Below are 10,116 nucleotides of genomic sequence, written 5' to 3'. Positions count from 1 at the left end.
TATGTTAAATTGTAGGTATCTTTTTCTCAGATTCAAGGATACACAGTATTTACCCACCAGATATATATCATAGGACTAATAAGGATGGGCAAAACTTGATAAGCAAAAACAAATTCACCCTGGTAGTAGATGAAAAGCCATGGATGTGCAGTTGTAATTCCAGTAGTATTCCTATGGCCAGTGACGGCCATCTTGGGTTTTCTCAAAATGATCAAATATGCACATTTATTACCTGCTAGATATGTATCACAGTGTAATAATAATGTGTTAAACACTCAAAAAATAAACTGAATTTGATAGTGAATTAGCTGGCATTAGTTCCAACCCTTTGTAATACTAGAAGTATTCCTATTACATATGACGGCCATCTTGGATTTTCTCAAAATGCCCAAGAATACTGTTAGTTACTAACCACATACATATTGTTTGGGTAGAAAGGATGTGGAAAACACTCAGAAACCAGCTTAATTTGATAGTGAAAAACTAATCTTTCCAGTTGCCATTAGTTGAATTCCCCGTATACTAGAATTCCTGTGGCACATGGCAGCCATCTTGGATTTTCCAAAATGCCCAAGAACACTTCGTAGTTACTCACCACAAACATATTATGTGGGTAACAAAGATCTGAGAAACAGACTTAATTTGATAGTGGACAACGTATCGTTCTAGCTGGTAATAGTTGTGCACTAGTATTCCTATGGCTGTTTCTATGGCAAATGACAGCCATCTTGGATTTTTTCAAAAAGTCCAAGGGAACTTGTTTGCTATCTGACATATATGAATAAAATGGGTAATAAGGGTGTGGAAAACTCTGAGAAAATAATTTATTTGATAAAAATCAACATAGGTATGTACATATTTCTAAAGAATTCAATAAATTGGCGGCCATTTTGGATTTTTTGGCCAAACGGTAAATTTTTTCCGTGGGCTACGGCTCTAATTTGATTTAGAATGTCAAAAGGTACCCACATGCAAAATTTGGTGCTTTTATCCGCCGTGTCACGATTTTTTCCTTAAGCCACCGGACTAGATAGACACCGTCAAATGCCAATTAAAAATACAACAAAAATCCCTTAAAAAAAAAAAAAAAGAAAAAAAGAATGCAAATTAATTCAGAAAAAAATACTTAAAGATGGAAATGTATTAATATATTTTGTGTGGTAAATCAGCTATAATACTGAAGTGACACATAGAAATCGTGCATATTGCTCCATAAAGACTTTTGGTCCAAGCGAATGTTACATGTGTCATGAGTATTTATCTTATAATACATGCCACAGACAGAGATATACATAATTCATTATCAGAGAGAGACAGTTACAATTGTTCATATAATATCTAGGAACATAAATACCCCAGATTATCTTGGGATTGAGAAGGTGTAGTGTACATCAGGGGCGGATTTAGGGCGTCTTCTGGGTCTTCCGGAAGACGGTCAGATTTTCAAGTTTACATTGACGGGTATCTAATTCTTTTTGTCGGAAGACGGTCAAAATGGAGGATGGACCAAGAAAGATAAATTGGAAGACTGTCAGAAAATAACCCTGGATCCGCCCCTGTACATGTATCATGCGACTCGTGGTCATGAGTCAAAGCATTTATAATTCATGATTTAGAGACAATGAAGATAGTTATGGTTCAAGACAATAAGGGTAGTTTAAGTTATTCAAACGGTCAGTATTATTCTACAGTATATCTTGAGTAACAATCTTAAATAACTGTTATTTAATTCATACGGTCAGTATATGATTATCTGGGTTACAATCTCAAGAGTTATCTTACATGCAATGTTGTACACTATATAAGAAGGTCAGTAAAAGCAGAAGATCATCGATAAGCTGCATAACCGATAGTCCATGAGCCAAAGGCCAAAAAATCCAATTTGGCTGCACCCCCCGTCAGGCAAAGGTTTTATGATTGATTCTTGTAGTTTAGAACCTGAATTTTTCATTTCTGCTTGTTTCCGGCTTGAAAAAGTGTCTGTTTGTACCGGAAACAGGCCAAATCCAAGATGGCCGCCAGTAAATTCATGTGTCAACTGTAAATACAAAAATTGATTTAAAAGTTACTTAACAACTTAATATTATCAAAATTTGCACTGATCACAAGTACTTTGGCCTTCTTTGATTTTTCAGGCACTTTACATTTTTCAAGATGGCGACTGAATCCAAGATGGCGGCCATTTTCCTTACTTTTTGTGAAAAAATACAAATACCTAAATTTGAATTTTTTTTATTAACCAAAAATTAGGAATATTTAACATGTTTTGATGTATTTGAATAATTTGAAGTCTATATTTTTAATTTTTACCAGTTAATTTATCACAAAATTGTACATTTGAACACAGATGGCTCTAATCCAAGATGGCCACCACATAAAATGGGCTTTTTGTTTTGATATGTCAACAAGCCTTTCTTAGTATAAAACATCTCAGACAACTTAATGGAGGATTTATTGCACAGGTCATGGTATGAAATGTATGACTGAATAATTTAAATTGTTTTGAGATTTTGTTCAGGGTATAAAAATCCAAAATGGCCGCCAATTTCTGGATTCAAAACGTACATTATTTTGATTTGCATGTTAAAAAACATTAAATTGAATAATTAGCAAATTAAAAATATTTATTTTTTGATAAATTTATCTGTATTGCAATCTCATTTTGCTTCTTGGACACTTCATTCTGTCAAAAAGTGGTTAATTTTTCTTCATTAATCATGATTCCAAGTTTGCCATTGATAAAAATGAACTGCACGCTACCCGTATGGACAATACCATATGTTATGAGCCTTACTTAAAAGGCTATTTCTGAGCTTTATTGTTCAAGTAATGGAATGGAATATATAACTGAATGATTCAAAATGCTTTTAGGCTTGTACTAGTAGTTTAGGGTTGAAAAGTCCAAAATGGCCGTCAATTTCTGGATTCAAAACAAACGACATTTTGATTTGCATGTTGAAAAGCATCAAACTGAATGATTGGCAAATGATTATATTTTGATAAACTGCAGTGTCCTTTTGCTGTTTAGAATCTAATTTTTCCAAAAAGTAATTATCAAAGCTCCAATCATCAAAAATATCCAAGATGGCCACCAACAAAAAATGAATTTTATGTAAACATGGATGAAAACACACTGTTGAGTCGTAATTTTATACATGCCTGTACTTAATAAGGTTGAGTGAATCTCAAATGCTTTGCCGTTTTCTTGAACAGAAATTGATGCATAACACACAAGGGACAGCAATTTTTTTCAGCAGCAACTATATAGGTTAGTAAAATGACAATTTTCAATATTGCAGACAAAATGCATGCCCAAAACGCCCTGACAAAAGTGACGTACATCATTTACAACTTAAGGATCAATAGTTTGTTATATGGGGGGTGGGCTGTAAAATTTAATTTAGCACTTCTATTGTTACATTTCAAATGGACTTGGGTTACTGGTACATTGCTTGTTGAAAGTTCCCTGTCAAGCTTGATGAAACAGCCAGGATCTCAGTCAAAAAAGGGACTTACTGGTAGTAGTGATAAGATTTCTCACATTCTGCTAGGTGTTGATCGTAAAGAAGAATCAGAATTATCCTAACCTCAAGCAACCAAAAGGTAAAATCTTTAATTTATCTGAAAAAAAGGGATGGATAACATGCAGCTGTAGCATTATTCTACATGTATAAATCCGGGAAGCAATCATTATCATAAACTAAGGGTGCTTTCCCAGAGATTTAGATTGATCTAGAGATTAAGATTTAGATCGAACTAACTCCCTGGGGGTTCACGCTAAATTGCAGTCAGCCGAGCGGGCACTATAATTAATTACCCCCTTACAGCTTTTAGTAGGCGGGACAGACGCTTAAGCCAGCCAAGCTGACAGTAATCTAGTGAGACTCCCCACAGGGATAGATCGATCTAAAAATCTATGGAAATGGGGTGTAAGACCAGCAAAGAAGTTGCAAGAAAATGTCTGGATCTCCAAGAACATCTTTTGTCTCTTTAGAAAACAGTGCTGGATAATAATTAATACATTCAGGGAACTCATGAAGTGGTGCTGCAAAGTGAAGTACATTGATGGTGAATGATGTATGGCACATGTAAGTGACGATGAAGGAGTTCAAGCACAACATGACAAATGATGTTTATGATACAATGTATATATAGGTGCAGGTAATTCTTGCACTTCACGGATAGGTACTGCTCAATATGTTCCATGAATTCTTTTAAAATCCAACATTATTCTGAGGAAAAATATTTGGAGATCCAAACATTGGAGAAACACAGACTAAAACAAACTTTCTTAATAAACTAATTAACAAATAGATCACCACCAAAATCTACTTACTTTTAGCCTAAAAAATGACCTATCCTGAACACTTCAGTCTATCCTGAAGTTTTTGAGTTAGGCTGATAACAATCTGAGAAACCATAACAAATGGACAAACGAAGGTGAAAATGTGACCTTCTCGGAAGAGGTAATAAAGCATGCATACTAGGCTCCCGCATACATGTGTGTATATGGATCAGAGATCTGAACACAGGGCAAGAGGCTCACTCTCTTAAAACAAAGGTGTTTGCACACAACCTTTGGCATCATCAGGCAAGCCAGAGTAACTATTACAGAAGTTTTAAACAGGCATTTCTGTGCTAAAGAAGACTAAGTAGACTTGGACATGTGAACTAGATGAATGTTGCATAGCAAAATCCCAAAACAGCTGTCACCTGTACTATTTGACCAATTGGTTTTGGGTAGCAATCTCAGAGGAAGACCATGAGACTTAAGGACTGAAACTTGCAAAAGCAGCCTGTTTACCGTAATTCCACACAGTGACACGCTGGCAAAGGAGTAAACATTATCTAGAGCAAAGTAGAATAAATCTGTCTCTCAAAGAAAGACTAAAAGAAGTCAACAACTTGCTACAGCAAAATGAATAGACTTTTGAAGCAAAATCACCATGAAATACTGACATAAACCCTGTAACACCTCCCTTGCTTGTAGATTCTAAAACAGAACTTGCTTATAAAACATGGAAAAGATGAGCCATGAGAGAATCCGACTTTAGAAGACTATGGATGCCAAATTGAGACATACATTGCTGCATAAGACTCTTAACTTGAGTGGTGACCATATTGAATATTGTAGACATGAAACTGGTTTAAAATATAAAAAAATTAAACTTCTTAATAAAGGCTTAACTTTTTAAAATGATGTATTCAAGAAATACTTGATGTAATGATTGTCCTAGCCCCATTATTTGAAAATCATTTGCAGTGGCAGCCCATCTTGACTTTATTGATGTTTTTGACCATTACTTACTAGCAAAAGGAGACTGGAATTCAATCAAATTAATTAAATGTATAACTTTTTAGAATTAACATTTGATTTCGATTATTTTTACTTTTTTATTTACATGAATGGCTTAAGGTAAGAATTCACAGTTAATAGTAGTATGGTTGCCATCTTGGATATCCTGTCATATTTGAAACATTTGAAATATTTTAAAAAGAGAAAGCTTCGAAATCATACCAAAATAGGAAAAAGGAGTCTGCAATATATACAGTTTTATCAAAAACATGTACATTACGCCTTTTATATTCATTTTCAATGCAGTTTGATTTTTTCTCATTACGTACAGAGAATTTATGGGCAAAAAATCAGAAGGGATCATTTGTTCAATGTAGCCTTCCAAGAATTTGAACTGTATTAAACAATACTGTAGATGAATTATTGCATGAAAAAGACATTCAATTTGAAATCTAGAAAGACATAAAGCTTTCGTTCATAATCAACTCACTATAATCAACTCTTTTTCATTGGTAGCCGTCATTGATTTATGGCAATCAAGTAAAATATGATGAATTTAAGGATATGAATGGTCAAAGTAGCAAGAAAGGCCTGGATGTTAAAGATACATTAAAGATATATGTCACAGTGGTTTTAAAATAATGTTTCTTTAATTTCTCTCTCTCTATATATATATATTATTAGTAATGAATCAGATAAATTAGCATATTTAATGTACGTAATAGCAGCCATCTTGAATATTAATTGCAATGTAAAAATCTGAGAAAGTTTCTTTGAAATAATTCAAAGAAAAAGTTATTTAGGATAAAAAGTAATTTAAAAATGAGTTCAAAAAAGTACAGAAATACTGTGTACGCAGTTTAGTAAGGCTCTCAACGTGGTATTGTCCATACAGGTAGTTGCAGTTCATTTTCAACAATGGCCAACTTGGAATCATGATAAATGAAGCAAAAATAATCACTTTTTGACAGAATGAAGTCTCCAAGAAACAAAATGAGATTGCAATACAAATAAATTTATCAAAAAATAAATATCTTTAATTGGCTAATTATTCAATTTGATGTTTTTCAACATGCAAATCAAAATAATGTATGTTTTGGATCCAGAAATTGACGGCCATTTTGGACTTTTCAACCCTAAACTATAAGCCTAAAACCATTTTGAATCATTCAGTTATATATTCCATTCCATTACTTGAACAATAAAGCTCAGAAATAGCCTTTTAAGTAAGGCTCACAACATGTGGTATTGTCCATACGGGTAGCGTGCAGTTCATTTTTATCAATGGCAAACTTGGAATCATGATAAATGAAGAAAAATTAACCACTTTTTGACAGAATAAAGTGTCTAAGAAGCAAAATGACATTGCAATACAGATAAATTTATCAAAAAATAAATGTTTTTAATTTACTTATTATTCAGTTAATGTTTTTTAACATACAAATCAAAATAATGTACGTTTTGAATCCAGAAATTGGCGGCCATTTTGGATTTTTATACCCTGAACAAAATCTCAAAACAATTTAAATTATTCAGTCATACATTTCATACCATGACCTGTGCAATAAATCCTCCATTAAGTAGTCTGAGATGTTTTATACTAAGAAAGGCTTGTTGACATATCAAAACAAAAAGCCCATTTTATGTGGTGGCCATCTTGGATTAGAGCCATCTGTGTTCAAATGTACAATTTTGTGATAAATTAACTGGTAAAAATTAAAAATATAGACTTCAACTTATTCAAATACATCAAAACATGTTAAATATTCCTAATTTTTGGTTAATAAAAAAAAATTTCAAATTTAGGTATTTGTATTTTTTTCACAAAAAGTAAGGAAATGGCCGCCATCTTGGATTCAGTCGCCATCTTGAAAAATGTAAAGTGCCTGAAAAATCAAAGAAGGCCAAAGTACTTGTGATCAGTGCAAATTTTGAAAATATTAAGTTGTTAAGTAACTTTTAAATCAATTTTTGTATTTACAGTTGACACATGAATTTACTGGTGGCCATCTTGGATTTGGCCTGTTTCCGGTACAAACGGACACTTTTTCAAGCCGGAAACAAGCAGAAATGAAAAATTCAGGTTCTAAACTACAAGAATCAATCATAAAACCTTTGCCTGACGGGGGGTGCAGCCAAATCCTTAAATAAGGCCTTTTTTCAATTTGGCTCATGGACTACGAGGAGATCTCTTGTTGTGGCGTGTATTATAAGATAATTACTAATGACACATGTACAAATAAGAAAAAGTTTCATAAGCCCGTGTCCATATTATTGTGATAAACATACGTCTTAAAAAGACACATAGCATGCGGTTGATGGCACTTAATATTTCATGAAGTATTCACATATTGCGGTGGTATTTCAGTCGATAATTTTATCGGTGCAGTCTGAATCGAGTTTGTAATCAAATTAGAAGCTTTAAAACCTGTAAAAATCTGAGCAACCGCCCCCCTGTATTTACTCATGATCATTTTTGTAATCAATGAAATGTTGTCTCTTGCAAATGATATAGTTGCAGTTGGTATAGACAGAAGACAAGGCTACTCTCGCTATATCATGTAGCAATGGATTTTTCTTCTCTAAATGTATTGATTGTATATTTCGGTTTGAAGTTGGCATTTTTGAATGACGTTTTGACAATGACTAATTTAGCAATAAAATATTAGTCATCTTGCCTTGTTATTGACGAGATGGATTGATGAACACTTTTTTGTATTGAATATTGGCCTATTTATCAAATGTGCTGTGTGATACTATGTCCTACTTGTAAAATTATGTCATAAATGCATTTTCTTTGTGTGATGATTATACCTGCAGCCTGAAGGGTTCTTGCCTTTGGGCCAAGGGGTATTCATGTTCTTAGATATGTTCTTGCCAGACCCAGCCGACTGTTTGGGCACGGTTTTGTGTACATAGCTAGTAAATAAAAAACAACGTTTTTGTTACGTTTTTAATGGATTAAATAAAATGATCAAACTGGGGAATAATGAAGGCGTGAATACAGTTAGATCTGACAGTGCACTGTCACTTGGGGTGAAGTAAATTAAAAATGTATACTCAAAATTTGCATTACCTTTACAAGCCGTATCTAAGTGGAAGCCTATAATGCTGGTAGCCTGTGAACATATGGCTTGCGATGAATTATTCAAGTGTTACGTTGAACAAATTGCCAAGTATTCAGCAAAAGCTCAATTCACTGTACAACTTCGCATATATGAGCCGATGGCCAAAAATCCAATTTGGCTGAGCCCCCGTCAGGCAAAGGTTTTATGGTTGATGCTTATAGTACAAAACCTGAATTTTTGTCATTTCTGCTTGTTTCCAGCTTGAAAAACTGTATTTATGAAAATTGCCATGAGAAATGTTGAAGCAATTTAAAGAAACCTGGGAAGCACCTTCTTTTGTTTTTAGCGTCATGATGTCACAACTCAAGATGACAACCATGCCCGTTGCCAGCAATTTCAAAAGGTTTTTTTTTCTGGAAAAGTGGACCCTTTACTATGAAACCTTTATGTACCTAGATGAAATTTTACCCAGAGGGGACCTTTTCCCAGCAAAAAGGGGGTTCTATCCCCCCCCTCCCCCCCCCTAACTCCCCCCACTAACCGCCAATGGAACTAGAAAGTATTCTTTCATTTGAGAATCATCTGCTTTTACTCGTGCTTCTGCAGTTTACGGGATAAAAAAGAACTCATAAATTCTTTTATCACCGAGCGGTACACTTATATTAAAGACCTCCAATGTAGAATTTAAAACGGATTCTATATGCATGGATCGCTTCTTGTTGAACTTATCTGAGAGCAATTTTAATTAAACTTTTTAAACATAAAATGACAGATAAATGGCCTTAAAATAATCATATTCACCGTTCCCTGCCAACCTGCAACCTCGGTAGTGGTTTTAAGCTTGACACAGTTTAAAAGTAGCGCGCTTCACGGCACGATATCTGGAAATTGAGTAATAGCTTGAATGTGCGAATGGCGTATCTGAAAAACCTCTGCTTGATCGCAGGTTTTGATATTTGTTTTTATCGAAAATTTTTACAGAGTTATGGTGAGTGTCAGGAAAGGAAGATTAAAGATTGGATAATGGGGGGGGGGGGGGGTGGTGGTGAGCCGTTTACCCTGGGATAATTAGTAGAATATGAGTTTTGGTATAAAAATCCTTCTTTGGATATACCTTCAATTGATTCGGTGTACAGTTGAACTTCCATATCAACTGGGAATAAAATAGAATTAAAGACCAGTCGTTGTGAGACATGGCTTTTCTCAAACATTGGTTACATTTAGAAATTTAGAGAAACGATCGTCCAAGTTTGAAAGACTCATTGACACCTTTTAAGCATTTTTTTTTTTTTTTGGTGAAATAACATTTTTTTATCTTTTTGCAGAACGCGGACTTTTTTGTTTGGAACTTTATGATTAGGCTAGGGGTAGAAGGTACCCTGGACTGATTGGATAACATTTGCAATTGAGTAGCAGTGAGGGACTTTGACAGCAGAAACTCAACGTAACATTGAAGCAGCTGAAATGTGGTTCTACAGGCGAATGCTCCGAATCTCCTACATTGAGCATGTTACAAATGAAGAGGTCCTTAAACAGATTGATCAAAAAAGACAGCTTCTCAACACTGTCAGAGAAAGACAACTGAAGTTCTTGGGACATTGCATCAGAAAAGAGGGATTAGAAGATCTTAGCCTGAGCGGAAGAATACCTGGCAAAAGTGCCCGAGGCAGACATCGAAAATCCTTTCTTGACAATTTTGACTTACCAACAAGACACCTTTCGTCATGGGCGAGAAATAGAACCCTTTGGCCG

This window comes from Lingula anatina, chromosome 4, assembly GCF_051362555.1.
Source record: "Lingula anatina isolate TDL-2025a chromosome 4, LinAna3.0, whole genome shotgun sequence".
Lineage (NCBI taxonomy): Eukaryota > Metazoa > Brachiopoda > Lingulata > Lingulida > Lingulidae > Lingula > Lingula anatina.
Note: the sequence above shows the minus strand (reverse complement) of the source record.